General features: G+C 36.3%; 2 pseudogenes; both read right to left on the bottom strand.

Annotated features, from left to right (window-relative positions):
• Positions 1-12,881: 12,881 nt before the first annotated feature.
• On the bottom strand, positions 12,882-16,226 carry LOC107472090 (40S ribosomal protein SA-like; annotated as a pseudogene).
• The window catches only part of LOC107472091 (uncharacterized), a 9,099-nt pseudogene continuing 5,105 nt past the window's right edge, over positions 15,020-19,013 (bottom strand).

The following is a 19,013-nucleotide window of genomic DNA, read 5'->3' as shown; positions in this document are numbered from 1 at the left end:
ATGATCATGAAGTAGAGACACAAAACAATAAATAGACATGAAGCATAAAAATGAAAAGCAGAGAAAATAAGAACAAGGAATGAGTCCACCTTAGTGGCGTCTTCTTCTTGAAGGACCAATGATGTCCTTAAGCTCTTCTATGTCCCTTCCTTGCCTTTGTTGCTCCTCCCTCATTGCTCTTTGATCTTCTCTTATTTCATGGAAAATGATGGAGTGCTCTTGATGTTCCACCCTTAATTGATTCACATTGTAACTCAAATCTTCTAAGGAAGTGTTGAGTTGTTCCCAATAGTTATTGGGAGGAAAGTGCATCCCTTGAGGCATCTCCGGAATTTCTTGGTGATGAGCTTCCTCATGCGTCCCTTGGGCTCCATGAGTGGGCTCTCTTGTTTGCTCCATCCTTTTCTTAGTGATGGGCTTGTCCTCCTCAATGAGGATGTCTCCTTCTATAATAACTCCAGCTAAGTAACATAGATAGCAAATAAGATGGGGAAAAGCTAGCCTTGCCAAAGTAGAGGACTTATCGGCTATTTTGTAGAATTCATGGGAGATGACTTCATGAACTTCTACTTCCTCTCCAATCATGATGCTATGAATCATGATGGCCCGATCCATAGTGACTTCAGATCGGTTGCTAGTGGGGATGATGGAGTGTTGAATGAACTCTAACCATCCTCTAGCCACAGGCTTGAGGTCCAGCCTTCTCAGTTGAACTGGCTTGCCTTTGGAGTCTCTTTTCCATTGAGCTCCTTCCACACATATGTCCATAAGGACTTGGTCCAACCTTTGATTAAAGTTGACCCTTCTAGTGTAGGGGCGTTCATCTCCTTGCATCATGGGCAAGTTGAATGCCAACCTCACATTTTTCGGACTAAAATCTAAGTATTTCCCCCGAACCATTGTAAGATAGTTCTTTGGATTCGGGTTCATACTTTGATCATGGTTCCTAGTGATCCAAGCATTGGCATAGAACTCTTGAACCATTAAGATTCCGACTTGTTGAATGGGGTTGGTTAGAACTTCCCAACCTCTTCTTTGGATCTCATGTCGGATCTCTGGATACTCATTTTTCTTGAGCTTGAAAGGGACCTCAAGGATCACCTTCTTCTTGGCCACAATATCATAGAAGTGGTCTTGATGGGCTTTGGAGATGAATCTTTCCATCTCCCATGACTCGGAGGTGGAAGCTTTTGTCTTCCCTTTCCCTTTTCTAGAGGATTCTCCGGCCTTGGATGCCATCAATGGTTATGGAAAAACAAAAATCTTATGCTTTTACCACACCAAACTTAAAATATTGCTCGCCCTCGAGCAAGAGGAGAAAGAAGAGAAGAAGAAGAAGAAGAAGAAAATATGGAGGAGAAGGGGAAGTGTAGGTTTCGGCCAAGGTATAGAAGAGGGGGTTGTGTTGTGTGAAAATGAAGTAGAATGGAGGGGTATATATAGGGAAAGGGGAGAGGTTAGGTTCGGCCATTTAGGGGGGTTTGGGTGGGAAAGAATTTTGAATTTTGAAGGTAGGAGGGGTTTATGGGAAAGAATGGATGGATGTGAGTGGTGAAGGGGGTAATTGGGAAGAGAGATTGAGGTGATTGGTGAAGGGTTTTGGGGAAGAGTGTTTATTGGAAAGAGAGAACGAATGTTGAGAAGAGGGGAGAATATGTTAGGTGGGGATCCTGTGGGGTCCACAGATCCTGAGGTGTCAAGGATTTACATCCCTGCACCAATTAGGCATGTAAAATGCCTTAGCATACCATTCTGGCGTTTAAACACCGAAGTGGTGCACACTCTGGGCGTTCAACGCCCATGTGTAGCATGTTTCTGGCGTTGAACGCCAGTTCCATGCTTGTTACTGGCGTTCAGCGCCAGCTTTCCTCAGGGCACATTCCTGGCATCCAAACGCCAGTATGTTGCTTGTTTCTGGCGTTCAACGCCAGATCCATGCTCTGTTCTGGCGTTGAACGCCAGCCAGATGCACCTTACTGGCGTTTAAACGCCAGTAAGTCCTTCCTCTAGGGTGTGATTTTTCTTTTGTTGTTTTTTATTCTGTTTTTAATTTTTGTATTTTTTTCGTGACTCCACATGATCATGGACCTAATAAAACACAAAATAACAATAAAATAAAATTAGATAAATAAAAATTGGGTTGCCTCCCAACAAGCGATCTTTTAATATCACTAGCTTGATAGTGGGCTCTCATGGAGCCTTAGAGAAGTTCAGAGCATGATGAAGGTCTCCCAACACCAAACTTAGAGTTTGAATGTGGGGTCTTCTCAACACCAAACTTAGAGTTTGGTTGTGGCCTCCCAACACCAAACTTAGAGTTTGATTGTGGGGGCTCTTTTGGACTCTGTACTAAGAAAAGTTCTGCATACTTACTCTCTTTTGTTACAGAGGGATGGCCGTGTGCCTTAAACACAAGGTAGTCCCATTCAATTGAAGGACTAATTCTCCTCTGTTAACATCTATTACAGCACCTGCTGTGGCTAGGAAAGGTCTTCCAAGGATGATGCATTCATCCTCTTCCTTCCTAGTGTCTAGGATTATGAAATCAGCAGGGATGTAAAGGCCTTCAACCTTTACTAATATGTCCTCTACTAATCCATAAGCTTGTCTTACTGACTTGTCTGCCAATTGTAATGAGAATAAGGCAGGCTGTACCTTAATGATCCCTAGCTTCTCCATTACAGAGAGTGGAATAAGATTTATGCCTGACCCCAGGTCACACAGAGCCTTGTTAAAGGTCATGGTGCCTATGGTACAGGGTATTAAGAATTTGCCAGGATCTTATTTCTTTTGAGGAAAGGTTTGCTGAACCCATGTATCAAGTTCACTAATTAACAAGGGAGGTTCACCTTCCCAAGTCTCATTACCAAATAACTTGGCATTCAGCTTCATGATAGCTCCTAGATATTGAGCAACTTGCTCTCCAGTTACATCTTCATCTTCTTCAGAGGAAGAATAATCTTCAGAGCTCATGAATGGCAGAAGGAGATTTAATGGAATCTCTATGGTTTCTATATGAGCCTCAGATTCCTTTAGGTCCTTAATAGGGAACTCCTTCTTGTTTGAGAGACGTCCTAGGAGGTCTTCCTCACTAGGATTTTCGTCCTTCTCCTCTCTTGTGCATTCGGCCATATTGATTACATCAATGGCCTTGCACTCTCCTCTTGGATTCTCTTCTGTATTGCTTGGGAGAGTACTGGGAGGAGTTTCAGTGACTTTCTTACTCAGCTGGCCCACTTGTGCCTCCAAATTTCTGATGGAGGACCTTGTTTCACTCATGAAACTTAAAGTGGCTTTAGATAGATCAGAGACTAAATTTGCTTAATTAGAAAGGCTCCGCTCAGAATTCTCTATCTGTTGCTGAGAAGATGATGGAAAAGGCTTGTTATTGCTTAGCCTGTTTCTTCCACCATTATTAAAGCCTTGTTGAGGCTTTTGTTGATCCTTCCATGAGAAATTTGGATGATTTCTCCATGATGAATTATAAGTGTTTCCATAAGGTTCACCCATGTAATTTACCTCTGCTATTGCAAGGTTCTCAAGATCATAAGCTTCTTCAAAAGTTGCCTCTTTAGTACTGTTGGATGCATTTTGCCATCCATTCAGACTTTGAGAGATCATGTTGACTTGAGTCAATATGGCATTCAGAGCATCAATTTCAAGAACTCCCTTCCTCTGAGGCATCCCATTATTCACGAAATTCCTCTCAGAAGTGTACATGAATTGATTATTTGCAACCATGTCAATAAGTTCTTGCGCTTTTGTAGGAGTTTTTTTAGGTGAATGGATCCACCTGCAGAATGGTCTGATAACATCTTGGAAAACTCAGATAGACCATAATAGAATATATCTAATATGGTCCATTCTGAAAACATGTCAGAAGGACACTTTTTTGGTCATCTGCTTGTATCTTTCCCAAGCTTCATAGAGGGATTCACCATCTTTTTGCTTGAAGGTTTGAACATCCACTCTAAGCTTGCTCAACTTTTGAGGGGGGAAAGAATTTATCCAAGAAGGCAGTGACCAGCTTATCCCAGGAGTCCAGGCTATCTTTAGGTTGTGAGTCCAACCATGTTCTAGCTCTGTCTCTTACAACAAAGGGGAAAAGCATGAGCCTGTAGACTTCAGGATCTACTCTATTCGTCTTTACAGTCTCACAAATCTGCAAGAACTCAGTTAAAAACTGGTAAGGATCTTCAGATGGAAGTCCATGAAACTTGTAGTTCTGTTGCATTAGAGCAACTAATTGAGGTTTCAGCTCAAAATTGTTTGCTCTAATGGCCAGAATGGAGATGCTTCTTCCATCAAATTTGGAAGTTGGTTTAGTGAAATCACCAAGCATCCTCCTTGCATTATTGTTGTTAGGTTCGGCTGCCATCTCCTTTTCTTGTTCGAAAAATTCATAAAGGTTGTCTCTGGATTGTTGTAATTTAGCTTCTCTTAATTTCCTCTTCAGAGTCCTTTCAGGTTCAGGATCAGCTTCAACAAGAATGCCTTTTTCCTTGTTCCTGCTCATATAGGGAAGAAGAGAACAAGAAAAGGAAGAGGAATCCTCTATGTCACAGTATAGAGATTCCTTTATGTTAGTAGAAGAAGAAAGGGAATATGAGTGAAGAAAAATGAATAGGTAGGGGCAGTGATTTGAGATGAAGAGAGGTGAAGAGAAGTATTAGTAAATGAATAAATAAATAGAAGAAGGGGAGAGATAGAGAATTTCGAAAATAATTTTGAAAAAGTAGTTAGTGATTTTCGAAAATAAAAGATAAGATAGAATTAAAATTAAAACAATTAATTAATTAAAAAGAATTTTTGAAAAAGGGATGAGATATTTTTGAAAATTAGAGAAGGAAAAATAGTTAGGTGGTTTTGAAAAAGATAAGAAACAAACAAAAAGTCAAATAGTTAGTTGAAAAATCAAATTTGAAAAGATAAGAAGATAAGAAGTTAGATAAGATATTTTGAATTTAAATTTTTTGAAAAGGATAAATTTTGAAAAAGATATGATAAAAAGATAAGATAAGAAGATATGATAAAAAGATAGGATTTGAAAAAGATTTAATTTTTAAAATTAAAATTAATTACTTAGCTAACAAGAAACTAAAAGATATGATTATAGAATTTAAAGATTGAACTTTTCTTAACAAGAAAGTAACAAACTTCAAATTTTTGAATCAATTTCATTAATTGTTAGTGAATTTTCGAAAATATGATGTAAAAGATAAGAAAAAGATTTTGAAAAATTTTGAAAAATATTTTTGAAAATTTTCGAAAAACAAAGATAAAATTGAAAAGATATGATTTTAAAAGATATGGTTGAAATTAGTTTTGAAAAAGATTTGAATTTTAAGATCACAATTAATGACTTGACTCACAAGAAATCACAAGATATGATTCTAGAACTTAAAGTTAGAATCTTTCTTAACAAGAAAGTAACAAACTTGAAATTTTTGAATCAAAACATTAATTGATGATGTGATTTTCGAAAATATGATATAAAAATAAGAAAAAGATTTTGAAAATATTTTGAAAAAGATTTTTGACATTTTCGAAAATAAAAAAAAAATGAAAAAGATATGATTTTTGAAAAAGATTTTAAAAAGATAAGAATTTTTAAAAGATAAGATTTTTTTTTTGAAAATTTTTTTTTATGAGAGAGAAAAACACTAAAAATACTTAATGCATGAAAATTTTGGATCAAAACACATGATGCATGCAAGAACACTATGAATGTCAAGATGAACACCAAGAACGCTTTGAAGATCATGATGAACATCAAGAACATATTTTTGAAAAATTTTCAATGTAAAGAAAACATGCAAGACATCAAAATTAGAAATCTTTCATGTTTAGACACTATGAATGCAAAAATGCACATGAAAAACACCATACAACACAAAACAAGAAAATACGAAGATCAAACAAGAAAGTTCATCAAGAACAACTTGAAGATCATGATGAATGCAATGCATGAATGCAATTTTTGAAAAATGCATGATGAATATGCAATTGACACCAAACTTAAAACTTGACACAAGACTCTAACAAGAAACATAAAATATTTTTTATTTTTATGATTTTATGATTTTTTTAGTATTTTTTATTATATTTTTCGAAAATTATTTTTTTTGGAAAAACGAAAAATAGAGAAAAAAAAATTTTTCGAAAAAATTTTTTTGAAAACTTTTTGAAAAGAGAATTACCTAATCTGAGCAACAAGACGAACCGTTAGTTGTCCACACTCGAACAATCCCCGGCAACGGCGCCAAAAACTTGGTGGACGAAATTGTGATCATCAACAATGGCTCCAATAATTTGGTAGCTCTCATACGTGAATTACACTTAGTCACAACTCCGCACAACTAACCAGCAAGTGTACTGGGTCGTCCAAGTAATACCTTACGTGAGTAAGGGTCGATCCCACGGAGATTGTTGGTATGAAGCAATCTATGATCATCTTGTAAATCCCAGTCAGGTGGGATAGTAATTGATTATGGATTATTGGTTTAAATATGATTAATAAAAATAAACAGAAAGTAAAGATAAAGTTACTCATGTACTCCAATCCAATGGTGGGAATTTCAGATAGGTGCATGTGATAGGTGCATGGAGATGCTGTGTTCCTTCTGAATCTCTGCTTTCCTACTGCTTTTATCCAATTTTATCACTCCCTTCTATGGCAAGCTGTATGTAGGGCATCATCATTGTCAATGGCTACATCCCATCCTCTCAGTGAAAAAGGTCCAAATGCTCTGTCACAGCACGGCTAATCATCTGTCGGTTCTCAATCAGGTTGGAGTAGAATCCAGTGATTCTTTTGCGTCTGTCACTAACGCCCAGCCTTCAGGAGTTTAAAGCTCGTCACAGTCATTCAATCCCAGAATCCTACTCGAAATACCACAGACAAGGTTATACTTTCCTGATTCCCATGAATGCCACCATCAATTCTAGCTTATACCACGAAGATTCTGATTAAGGAATCCAAGAGATATGTGCCCGGTCTAAGGTAGAACGGAAGTGGTTGTCAGTCACGCGCGTTCATAGGTGAGAATGATGATGAGTGTCACGGATCATCACATTCATCAAGTTGAAGTGCAACGAATATCTTAGAATAGGAATAAATTGAATTGGATAGAAGATAATAGTAATTGCATTGAAACTTGAGGTACAGCAGAGCTCCACACCCTTAATCTATGGTGTGTAGAAACTCCACCGTTGAAAATACATAAGTGAAAGGTCCAGGAATGGCCGAATGGCCAGCCTCCAAAACGTGATCAATAGTCTCCTCAGATGAATAATAGAATAAAACTGAGACCAAAGATGACTAATACACTAGTAAAAAGTTCTATTTATACTAAACTAGCTACTAGGATTTACAGAAGTAAGTAATTGATGCATAAATCTACTTCCAGGACCCACTTGGTGTATGTTTGGGCTGAGAGACGTGTTTCTGGCGTTTGACTCCAGACAGCAACATGGAATTGGCGTTGAGCGCCAGTTTACGTCATCTAATCACGAATAAAGTATAGACTATTATATATTGCTGGAAAGCTCTGGATGTCTACTTTCCAACGCCGTTAAGAGCGCACCATTTGGATTTCTGTAGCTCCATAAAATCTATTTTGAGTGCAGGGAGGTCAGATTCCAACAGCATCAGCAGTCCTTTGTCAGCCTCCTATCAGAATTTTGCACAGGTCCCTCAATTTCAGCTAGAAAATACCTGAAATCACAGAAAAACACACAAACTCATAGTAAAGTCCAGAAATGTGAATTTAGCATAAAAACTAATGAAAACATCCCTAAAAGTAACTAGATCATACTAAAAACTACCTAAAAACAATGCTAAAAAGCGTATAAATTATCCGCTCATCAGTGGGTGGGTTTTCTTTTTTTTTCCTTAACAAAATCAAAACGACAGCGTGTTATACAAACGGGTCGGTTCCCGGTCCGGTCCAACCGGCCGGTTCAACGATTTTCTTGCGGTTTTGTCATCAGTGGTTTTAGTAGGAGAAGCAGACCGTTTTCTACGCCGGTTCTTGGTTGAACTGGTTCAACTGGCCGGTCCGGTCCGGTTTTTAGAACATTGTTCCACAATGAACGAAACGGCACCGTTTGGTGAAGTTTTTTTTGAAAATCGGTTGGGTTCCGGTTCGGTTCGACCAATCGGTTCCTAGTCGGTTCGATGGTTCAATAACGATTTTTTAATTTAGTGGTTATAGCTTCTAGTCAAACCGTCTTGCTCACTGGTTCACGGTTCAACCGGCCAAGACAAATCTCTCCATTGCTAAAAAAAGGAGAACAGATTCACTTGCTCCAATCAATATTCCTAGATTAGAGCTACCTAGTATGAGTACTAAGTAATAAGTAGTTTATTATTATTATTATTATTATTATTATTTCACTAATAACAATTTTTTTTATACATTTAGTGGGTGCAAGTCTGTTTTAGACTAACAGCTTCAATGTGTTTGGACGATACTGAACTTGCAATTGCAGCATACTTGTATGGTAATCATTTGATGGATAAGTAAGTAAACTCAATTAGAATTTTATTTGTTAACGGTGTTGTTAATTTGTTTAGATATTTTTATTTATGTTAAATTATCTTTGGCAGCTACGAGGAGGATATAGTATTTTCAGAGCTTACAGCTCACAGAGACGTATTTAGGAGCTTACTGATGAGCGGATAATTTATACGCTTTTTGGCATTGTTTTTAGTATGTTTTCAATATGTTTTAGTTAGTTTTTATTGTATTTTTATTAGTTTTTAGTTAAAATTCACTTTTCTGGACTTTACTATGAGTTTGTGTGTTTTTCTGTGATTTCAGGTATTTTCTGGCTGAAATTGAGGGACCTGAGCAAAAATCTAATTCAGAGGCTGAAAAGGACTGCAGATGCTGTTGGATTCTGACCTCCCTGCACTCGAAGTGGATTTTCTGGAGCTACAGAAGCTCAATTGGCGCGCTCTCAACGGCGTTGGAAAATAGTTCATACTTTGCCCGAGATTTAATGGCCCAAACCGGCGTTCCAAATCAGCTCAAAACTGCCCGGCGTTAAACGCCGGAACTGGCACAAGAATGGGAGTTAAACGCCCAAACTGGCATAAAAACTGGCGTTTAACTCCAAGAAAAGTCTCTACACAAAAATGCTTCAATGCTCAGCCCAAGCACACACCAAGTGGGCCTGGAAGTGGATTTTTATGTCATTCACTCATCTTTGTAAACCTTAGGCTACTAGTTCTCTATAAATAAGACCTTTTGCTATTGTATTTTCATCTTGGTTCTTCTGGTTCCCTCTTTGGGGCCGAAGCCAATGATCACTTTTATCACTTATGTATTTTCAACGGTGGAGTTTTTACACACCATAGATTAAGGTGTGGAGCTCTGCTGTACCTCGAGTATCAATGCAATTATTATTGTTCTTCTATTTAATTCAGCTTGTTTTTGTTCTAAGATATCACTTGTTCGTCAACTTGATGAATGAAATGATCCGTGACACTCATCATCATTCTCACCTATGAACGTGTGCCTGACAACCACCTCCATTCTACCTTAGATTGAGTGGATATCTCTTGGATTTCCTTAACCGGAATCTTCGTGGTATAAGCTAGAATTGATGGCGGCATTCAAGAGAATCCGGAAGGTCTAAACCTTGTCTGTGGTATTCTGAGTAGGATTCAATGATTGAATGACTGTGACGAGCTTCAAACTCCTGAAGGCTGGGCGTCAGTGACAGACGCAAAAAAATCAATGGATTCTATTCCAACCTGATTGAGAACCGACAGATGATTAGCCGTGCCGTGACAGGGTGCGTTGAACATTTTCACTGAGAGGACGGGACTGTAGCCACTGACAATGGTGATGCCCAACATACAGCTTGCCATGGAAAGGAGTAAGAAGGATTGGATGAAGACAGTAGGAAAGCAGAGAGACGGAAGGGACAAAGCATCTCTATACGCTTATTTGAAATTCTCGCCAATGAATTACATAAGTATCTTTATCTTTATGTTTTATTCATATATCCTCCATAACCATTTGAGTTTGCCTGACTAAGATTTACAAGGTGACCATAGCTTGCTTCATACCAACAATCTCTGTGGGATCGACCCTTACTCGCGTAAGATTTATTACTTGGACGATCCAGTACACTTGCTGGTTAGTTGTGCGAAGTTGTGATAAAGAGTTGAGATTGCAATTGAGCGTACCATGTTGATGGCGCCATTGATGATCACAATTTCGTGCACCACTTACCCTTTGTACAAATTAAATTAGAGTTTCATTCTTATTTCAATTTCTGTCTCCCACTTTGTACCAAACAGAATACTGAGATTTATTTCAGTTTCTATCTCTCAGTCTCAGTTTTCTAATCTCTATCTCTCTACCAAACGCTACCTTAGAGAATTAGGAAGTAATTAAAGATAGGGAATGTTAAAGGTTTCGGAGATGTTATATTCTTAGAAAATACTGACCAGTTGTTTTTTTGTTGATTCAATACAATATGGAAAATTTCGTAAAGTTTTTTACTGAGACAACAGACACACTCTCAATGGATCCTCCGCACGCTGGGCATACCTCTTCTGTGCGTGTTTCTCGTGTTTCTCAAATTATTTATAATCAAATTCTAATTCCTTGACAATTTAATTTTTCTTAACTTAATTAATCGCCAATTTCTTGGTCAATTAATTAAGAGAAAAGATGAAGAATATTTTTTATTTAAAGCCACACAATTTTCAAAGTACTATTCCTAGTCAAGTTAAAAATCATGACAACAACAGTTTAGAGCTAATTTCAATATTAAATTTTCTAAAGTAATAACGGAATCCGAGACAAAGTTAGAATATTTTCTAATACTTCTAACCATTAAAGATGAAGAACGAAACTTAATCCTGAAAAAGTAGAAAAACATGAATCAAAATAAAGAAGACACTTGCATTACTAATCTATAAAAATAAAATAGAGCTCCTAACCTTTAACAAGAGAGGTTTAGTTACTCATGGTAGAGAAAAAAATAACTAAAACTAAAGAAGGAGATATTTGGTCAAAGATGATCTCTATTTTGTGAACCTTGTTTATTTATTTATATCTAACTTCCTACGTAACTGAAATTTAAAAGATAATCTTATCTTTTAAAGAGAAAGATAATTTATTTAAATTTAAATTTAATCTAATCTAAATCCTAACAACCAAATCGTATCTTTCTAGAAGAGATTGTTGCTAACTAATCATTTAAATCTTGAATCTTGACTTGAATTGAAACTTCCTAGGAGTTGGTTAGGCATTTGGTGGTGGGCTTGGTGTACTTAGCGATGGACTTTGAAGCTCTTTGGATTGTTGGGAGTGAAAAGTGCACTTGGAATTTTAGCGCCCATTACTTGGAATTTTGGTAGAGTTGGGCGCTACGGGTGTTCGCGGTGCGGTTTGGTTCGGTTTTTTTATCGAGGCCATCCGAACCAAACCAAACTAATTAAAATCGGTTTGGTTTGGTTCGGTTTGTTCAGTTTTTCAATCGATTAAAAAACGTACTATCATACTATTTCACAAAGTCATAACATTGAAATCGACAAGTACAAATACACAATAGCTAACAAAGTCTTGATCCAATAAAATTTAACGATAAAAGGAATTCAAATATGACAATTAAAGAAGTTTAAAAGTTCAGTAGTCATCACAACTGAAAATAAAAATAAATTTTCATTAAAAGATAGCCAAGTTATGGTATCTTCTCCAACAAAATAGCTAAACTTCTTAATGCAAACCAACTTGAAATCAAAAAGCAGTTACATAATAATAATGATGATGATGATGATGATGATGATGATGATGATGATGATGATGATGATGATGATGATGATGATGATTATAATAATAATAATAATAATAATAACAATAATAATAATCAATAAAATTATTAGAGATTATTCTAAAAAAATTCAAATTTAAAACTATTTGATTTTTTTATATTTAATATAATCAAAAGATATACTATTTTAAAAAATATGTTTGTATTAAAAAAATATGTATTTAATATAAATTCAAATTAAAATATTTTCTTTTAATACATATTTTTTAATACATACATATTTTTTTTTTTTACATATGACATCTTTTGATTATATTAAATACAAAAATATCAAATTTAACCTAATCAGAAATTTAAAAATTCAGTAACCTAATCAGAAATTCAGCAACTCAAAACTCAAAAATTCAGAAATTCAAAACACAAAAATTCAGCTTAATAGGAATCTCATTAATTCAAAACACCCAAATTCATTACCCTAATTCAGAAATCTAAATTCAGAAAAGGGGGATGGAAGACCAGCGAAAACCAGGGCTGACTTACCTGAACCTGATGAAGAAAAGGGGAAGGAAGACTAGCGTCCAGCGAAGACCGGCAACGCGATCAGGAGAAGATGACGACCACGACCAGGAAAAGACGACGACGTTGCTGAGTCTGGGGTGGGAGGCGGCGTTAAGAGACCAGAGGGTGGAAGGCGGCGGCGACGGTCGGTGGTCAGCGGGAAGGAGGCAGAAGGGGCTAAGGGTTTGAGGAGGAGTGGAGACGAGAGTCTCAGGTCTCAGCTCAGTTCTCGCTCTCTTTCTCTCTCTGGAGCAGGACGGCTAGGGTTAGGTTATGTTCAAATGAGAGTGGCTAACATATAATATATATATATATCAGGGCATTTTTGTCTTTTCACACAAACAGAGATTTAACGGGTCTCCACGTGGCGGGGACCTCTACCCCCGCCCCCGCCCTGTTTATTATACGGGGCCCCGGCTCCCGTTTTCGCGGGTAAAAATTACCCCCATACCTGCTCCCTGATGGGTAAATCCCCGAGTACCCGCCCCGCTGGGGATTTTTGCCATGCCATGCAAAAAGTAGCATGTCGTTGTCAATTAACTGCTCAAACTTCCATAACGAATCCTCTTAAATTGTTGAAACTAAACAAGCTTCCATCAATACGTCAACAAAATTTTAAAACTCAATACAAAGACTACAAAATATTAAATATGTATGTTTCATAAAGAAATAATCCCGGAAGGAAAATTGCTCAGGAAGCAAAGAAAACATAGAAACAAAATTCCAAACTCGATGCCTAGTCCCAGCCAGTGGGAGCAACACCTCCAGGTGCAGGAACGGATGCCTGTGGAGCTGGAACTGGCTCCCAATCACCTGCAGCTGCGGATTCAAAAGAACTTGGGTCAAATAAACTGCCATCATAGTTTTCGACAGAACTATGTTAAGGCGCACAGATTTTTTTGTATATTGAGGAGAATGATTCTACACAACAACCCAGAATTATTTGACTAGAACATATTAGAAGCAAATACGACAACTATGTTGCATCAAATTTAACAGAGCCAGAGTGGAAATAATTATTCTTACCGGCGTCTGGGGCCCAGTTAGCAGGAGCAGCTGCAATGGGATGCTAAGGAACTGGTTCAGTCCAGGATTGTTCATCTGTAACAGCCCCCCATTCCCCATCAGCTGCGGGGAAGCCGGCAATACCAGCAGCACCAAAATCTTGAATGGCATATTCTAGGGCAGCTGGTAATTCCTCCTCCTCTTGTTGCTTGGCCTCTTCAGGTTCTCTATAGAAGAATAAATCCAACTACACATGAAAAGTTGACAAATTTAGCTAAGGTTCAAAGGAAACCACATAACAAGACTACTATCTTTTGTTAAAGTATGAAATTTTTTACACCTGTATGTACAGCAAGAAAGATTGTTCTAAATAAGTGCATACGAGATCAGACACTTACAATGAAGACATTGGGAAACACAATAAATCTAAAAGTGCTACAAAATAATAATAGTCCAATCCGTTAAGAGCAAAAATTAGTTTACGATCACATCCCACTTAAGCCCCGGATGAATAGTACCCCTCATCTGTAGAACCATCCTTGCTAATAACCAAAACAGACAACCAATACTGTGCTTCCCCTTGTTATTGGCAGGAATGGTAACATCAACATAGCGCATCGGAGAATCAGTGTCGCAGAAGGCAATCGTTGGAATATTTCCAAGAGCACCTTCCTTAATGGGCTACACATATTTTTTTGAAAAAAAATAGAAAAACAAACCCAAGATGAGATCAATTAATAACAGAATTTCAAACTCCCACAAAAAACATATTGACAGTTAATAGTGAAACAAGTGAATAACATAAGTGGCACCTGATGATCAGTCCTTGGATCAATCAGAATGAGTAGACGAGGCTCGTTATAGGATGTTTGCATTTGATTAGTGAATGTTCTAGGAGTGTGCCTTCCAGCAATTGCATTTGCACCAGTGTATTGTGCAAACTTAAGGACATCTCTCTAACCATATGGCCTAGCAGGCTGAACAATGATGTCCTGTGGGTTCTCGATAGCAACAATGATCCTAGCAGCAAGTTGGAGCTTCTCCCATGTCTTGCCAAGGTTAATTATGTAAATACCTGGGAACAAGGAACACAAAAAATCAACCAAACATAAAAATGCTTTCATAAGCTCTATCATAAAATTATGATAATAAGTTGTTTTGAACACAAAGGTGGTCATACAAAATACACTTACTCGTATCAAAATCCTGATTAGAAATTAAATTGACTCTTTGAATAGAAATCACGAAAAGAATAAAGAAAAATTGACTAACCACTAGATTATAACAAATTTATAAAAAGTATATATCAAAAAAGGAACCCTAGATACAGGAAAAGATAAATGTAAAAAAATCGATTACAAAATTCACAAAAGAGCAAAGAATATATTATAAAAAACAACTACGCACATCTGTGTTGTTTGTATTAGATTTCAAGAACTGAACTACTCACTACAGTTTGAGTAAATATGAAAAAATCTATATCAGAATAAACAATTTGAGACTAAAAAGATATAACATTTTGCAAAATACCCTTCAAACTCGCCATAATCGACACACTCTTCAATAATATTCAAACTTAAAATCCAAAAGGAGAAACGAAAAAGATCACCAAAGAACCCATGATGATGACCATAATGACCATGAGTCAAATGGTGAGCACCATACGTAGCGACCGCAGCAGCAGCACCCCCTGCTAACATTCCACCAACGCCACCAGGCCAGTGCCCTGTTACAACAAAAAGTCAGTACCCACCATGGCTTCATATTGAAATTAAATTATAAGCCATCATCCGGAGAAGCAAAGATGCATTATCAACATAAGCACATTCCAGAAAACATTAGGTGAGAGTCCTATTAACAGTGGCAGAGCCAGAATCTTAAGTTGAGAGGCCACATGGTTCAAAAATTTTTTAAGTAACCAACAGCATCAAATGATCCAACTAGCGCTCAACCATGTGGGATAAAGTATTTCATATGCAAACTATTTCACATAGAACATGTATTGTAAAGTTTGTTATCTATTCACCCTAATCCTAATCAGTAGATCAGATGACAATAGCTTCAAGTTTCATTGACATGAGAAACAAAACATAAACAGAGAGAGCAAAATAGAACACAGTATTAAATTACATTATGGAAACATGAACTGGCATCCAATGAGGGAAGTTACAAAAAAAAACATGCCAAAATGTGTAGTAGCCTCGTCGCTCGTGAGCATATATGAAGAATTCCTTTTCGGATCCACTTGGCCAAAACTTATTCGGAAACTTGAGAAAGATCAAATAATCATTCAACAATCTAGGCAAGATCAAATAATCAGTCAACAACCCTGATAATCAGTAACAAATTCAACTCTGATGATTTTTAGCAAAAAAAAAATTAAACTCGGTGATTATTCAGCAACACAGCAACAAATTCAAGATTCAATCACTAACAAATTAATTGATTACCAATTCAACATCATCTCAAAATACAGGGAGAAGGGAATCTGGGAAAGGGAGAACAAGGGAAGTGATGATACATGGACTTACCAAGGGCGACTGGGTGACGAAGAGGACCCGACTCCAGAAGAGGACGAGTGCTTGGCAAAAAAGAAGAGAGATGACAAAGCACAGTCACGTGTTCATCTCAAAAACCATCAAGTTAGTGATCATCTTCATTGGTTCCAAGGCAGTTGGTCAAGAGAGCATCCTTTGATTCATACTGAAGAAACATATAAAAATTAAAATTTAATTTATAGATAATTATGAGTTTCAAGAGTGTCAAAGTTTAGTTTTTAGTATTATTACAAAACAAATATACAAAAAGTAACTGTGTGAGTTGTTTACTCACCTTGCATCCACAAAAGAGGCAATAATTGTGGTCATCCCTTAGTTTCATCAAAACTTCTTGCAAATCCTGAATCGATTACATGTATCACTATCACAGTCGCAACCAAATACGAACGCAGGAATAGATTAACAAAGTTCAACAAGAATGAATTTCAAAGTATAAGAAATACAACAACGACAAGTAAGCTTTGTGCAATGGCTAGGTAGGATCGGCTTAAATGGATAAAATGATGACAAAGTGCAATGAGTAATATTTGTTTAAATCGCTTGGTATTTAGAGTATAACGAGGAGAAAATTAATCAGCAATGGAAGTGTATTGACTTAATGTGTGTGCCTGAGCAGTTAAGATAAAGAGAAAAAGAAAGCATTTATGCTGTTTCCATGTGTTATTCAGGGATGCAACATAAATCAATACCAAAACATGGTTAAAAGGTGCGTTCAACCAAAAATATAACCTTTTAGTTACGCATCTCTTCTGTTATTTCTTCCTCTTCCTCATCTTCCTCTTCTTCATCATCCTCATTCTTTTCTGGTTCAATGATTTCTCTATTCTCTAATTGATCAAGGGCAACCTTTGCCTTATGGAAATTGGCTACAACTCTCTTACTCTGCCATCGCTACTTCTGTCTCAACCCAAAGTCTTGCATTAGATCCTCCTCTTTCCTCCTTTTTCTCTCAGCTATGATTTCCTCCTTTTTTCTCTTCTCCTTGTGAGGATCATCTAAGCCAATACCAGCTCGCGATCGTCGAATCTCAATCCCCACTGGCTCAGCCTACCCAAACCCTCTTTGCCAAGGGCAGCACCGGACGTATAACCCATTTGTTTGAGCAGCTTAAACCCAATGTTGGATTGTGGTATTGGAGCTTCCACTTTTGCTAATGTTTGCTCATCCTCTTCTTTCTGCTTTCTATCTCTTTCAAGTTTCCGCCGTTCTTGCCAACTGGGTGTTTTTAACTTATTCTTGGAAGAGCTGATCGGAGGGTCTTTCTTGCCAGATATCTGCACATAAGAAAGGGATCCTTTTCACCAAAATGCAACTATAGTACATACAATCCGTAAAATAAAAGAGGTTAACATAATTTAAGCCATAATTTAAACATGAGGAGCCTAAGAAGGCCGTGAGACGTTGAAACACCGGCGATGACCTTCGATTGCGAGACAAGAGAGGAGATAGGGAGAGATCTTGCGTGCGACGCACAGTGAGACAGATAAGAGAGATCCAGCAGAGAGAGACAGAGAGATGATAGGAAGAGGAGAGAAGAAGATGAAGAATACTAAAACTTTTAGAGGCGTGAGGGTTTCTGAACCTAGACGAAGAAAAATTTTAATTTTTTGTTTTTTTAATATGTTTAATTCAGATGAAGAACAAATTTGATTTTTTTTAATATGTTTTCGTTTTGTTGTTTAAATTATTTGAAACTATAAAATTAGGATTAATTGAATTTTAAAATTTGATTAATTTAAAAGGGTATTTTTGTCTAATCAAATAAAGGAAGGATGTTTAAGAATTTTTATAAAATTATATAAAAAATATATTTTTATTTTAATTTAATTAAAGGAGTGTATTAGTAAAAGTGGTAATATAATATATATTTAAAAAAGAAAAAATTAAATGCTGATATAGAAAATAAATTTTACATGGCTTGTAATTACTTGTCCGTATTTTAAATATAACGATACGTATGAATTTATCATCGTACCATAGCAAACACCTATATAGTATATTTTTAGTTCTTTTAGTCATAGTTGTCAAAACCGAACCGGTCAGGTTACTGGGTCATTGGGTTACTGGTTCAACCGGTGGGTCACTGGTTGAACCGATAGAACCGGTCAAACGTAAATAAAAAATATAAAATAGTAAAAAATTGAATAAAGTGATAATTAGGTCCTTAAAATTTTCGATTTCAGATTAATTATCCCTTGAAAAAAAATAAAGTACCAATTTGGTCCTTCAAGATAGTAAATAATGAACACATTATGTCCCTCCATTAATTTATCATGTGAAATTTAGTGGTAATGCTTATATGTCCCTACTAATTAGTCCTAAGTCGAAATCTTCGAAGACCTACTAACTTAATACTCTAAAAGATTTAAAATAAATATCTTTACTAACATTTTAATATGTAAATGTAAATATTAAAATATTTTATACTTATTTTAATAATTCTATAAATTTTAAAGAATTAAAAAAAATTGAGTGTAAAACTAAAATTAAATTAAATAAATATAAAATAATCCAGTTGTGTATCTATATAATATATAGAATAATTAGCACATAGATTTACAAATGAAAGCACCAGCTTGGTGGCATTCCCTATTGAAGCCTAGCAAGGAGGCATGGGTCACTGGGTCAACCGGTGAGTCGCTAATTCACCCGGTTGACCCGGTCATAATTAAATAAAATTATAAAAATAAAATAAAAATTAAAACTTAAAATATATGTTTTAATAAATATATTAATAACAATCAAAGATCAATTCCTAGATATAATTTAAGATGCAAAAAAAATAACAAATTAATTATTAGTATAAAATATTTTTTTAATTTAAAAGAACACGAGAGAAAAAAAACATAACACAATAAAACTTGGTATTAATGTGAATTCATGTTTTAAAAAAATAAAAAATGAAATTCATTTAAAATTAGTATATAATTATTTTTTTATGTGGATGTATAAGTTAACGAGAAATGTGTTGGCAGAGTGGCACAAGAGGAGACCTTGCATGTAGTAGGTCCCTTGTTTGAACCTTTCAACGATGCTTTTTACCAATTTCGGGACAGCGGAGCACCTACGGTGGTTTGTGGCCCGTGAGTGCATCCG

This window comes from Arachis duranensis, chromosome 2 (assembly GCF_000817695.3).
Source record: "Arachis duranensis cultivar V14167 chromosome 2, aradu.V14167.gnm2.J7QH, whole genome shotgun sequence".
Classification (NCBI taxonomy): Eukaryota; Viridiplantae; Streptophyta; class Magnoliopsida; order Fabales; family Fabaceae; genus Arachis; species Arachis duranensis.
This window is presented reverse-complemented; position numbering and strand designations above follow the sequence as displayed.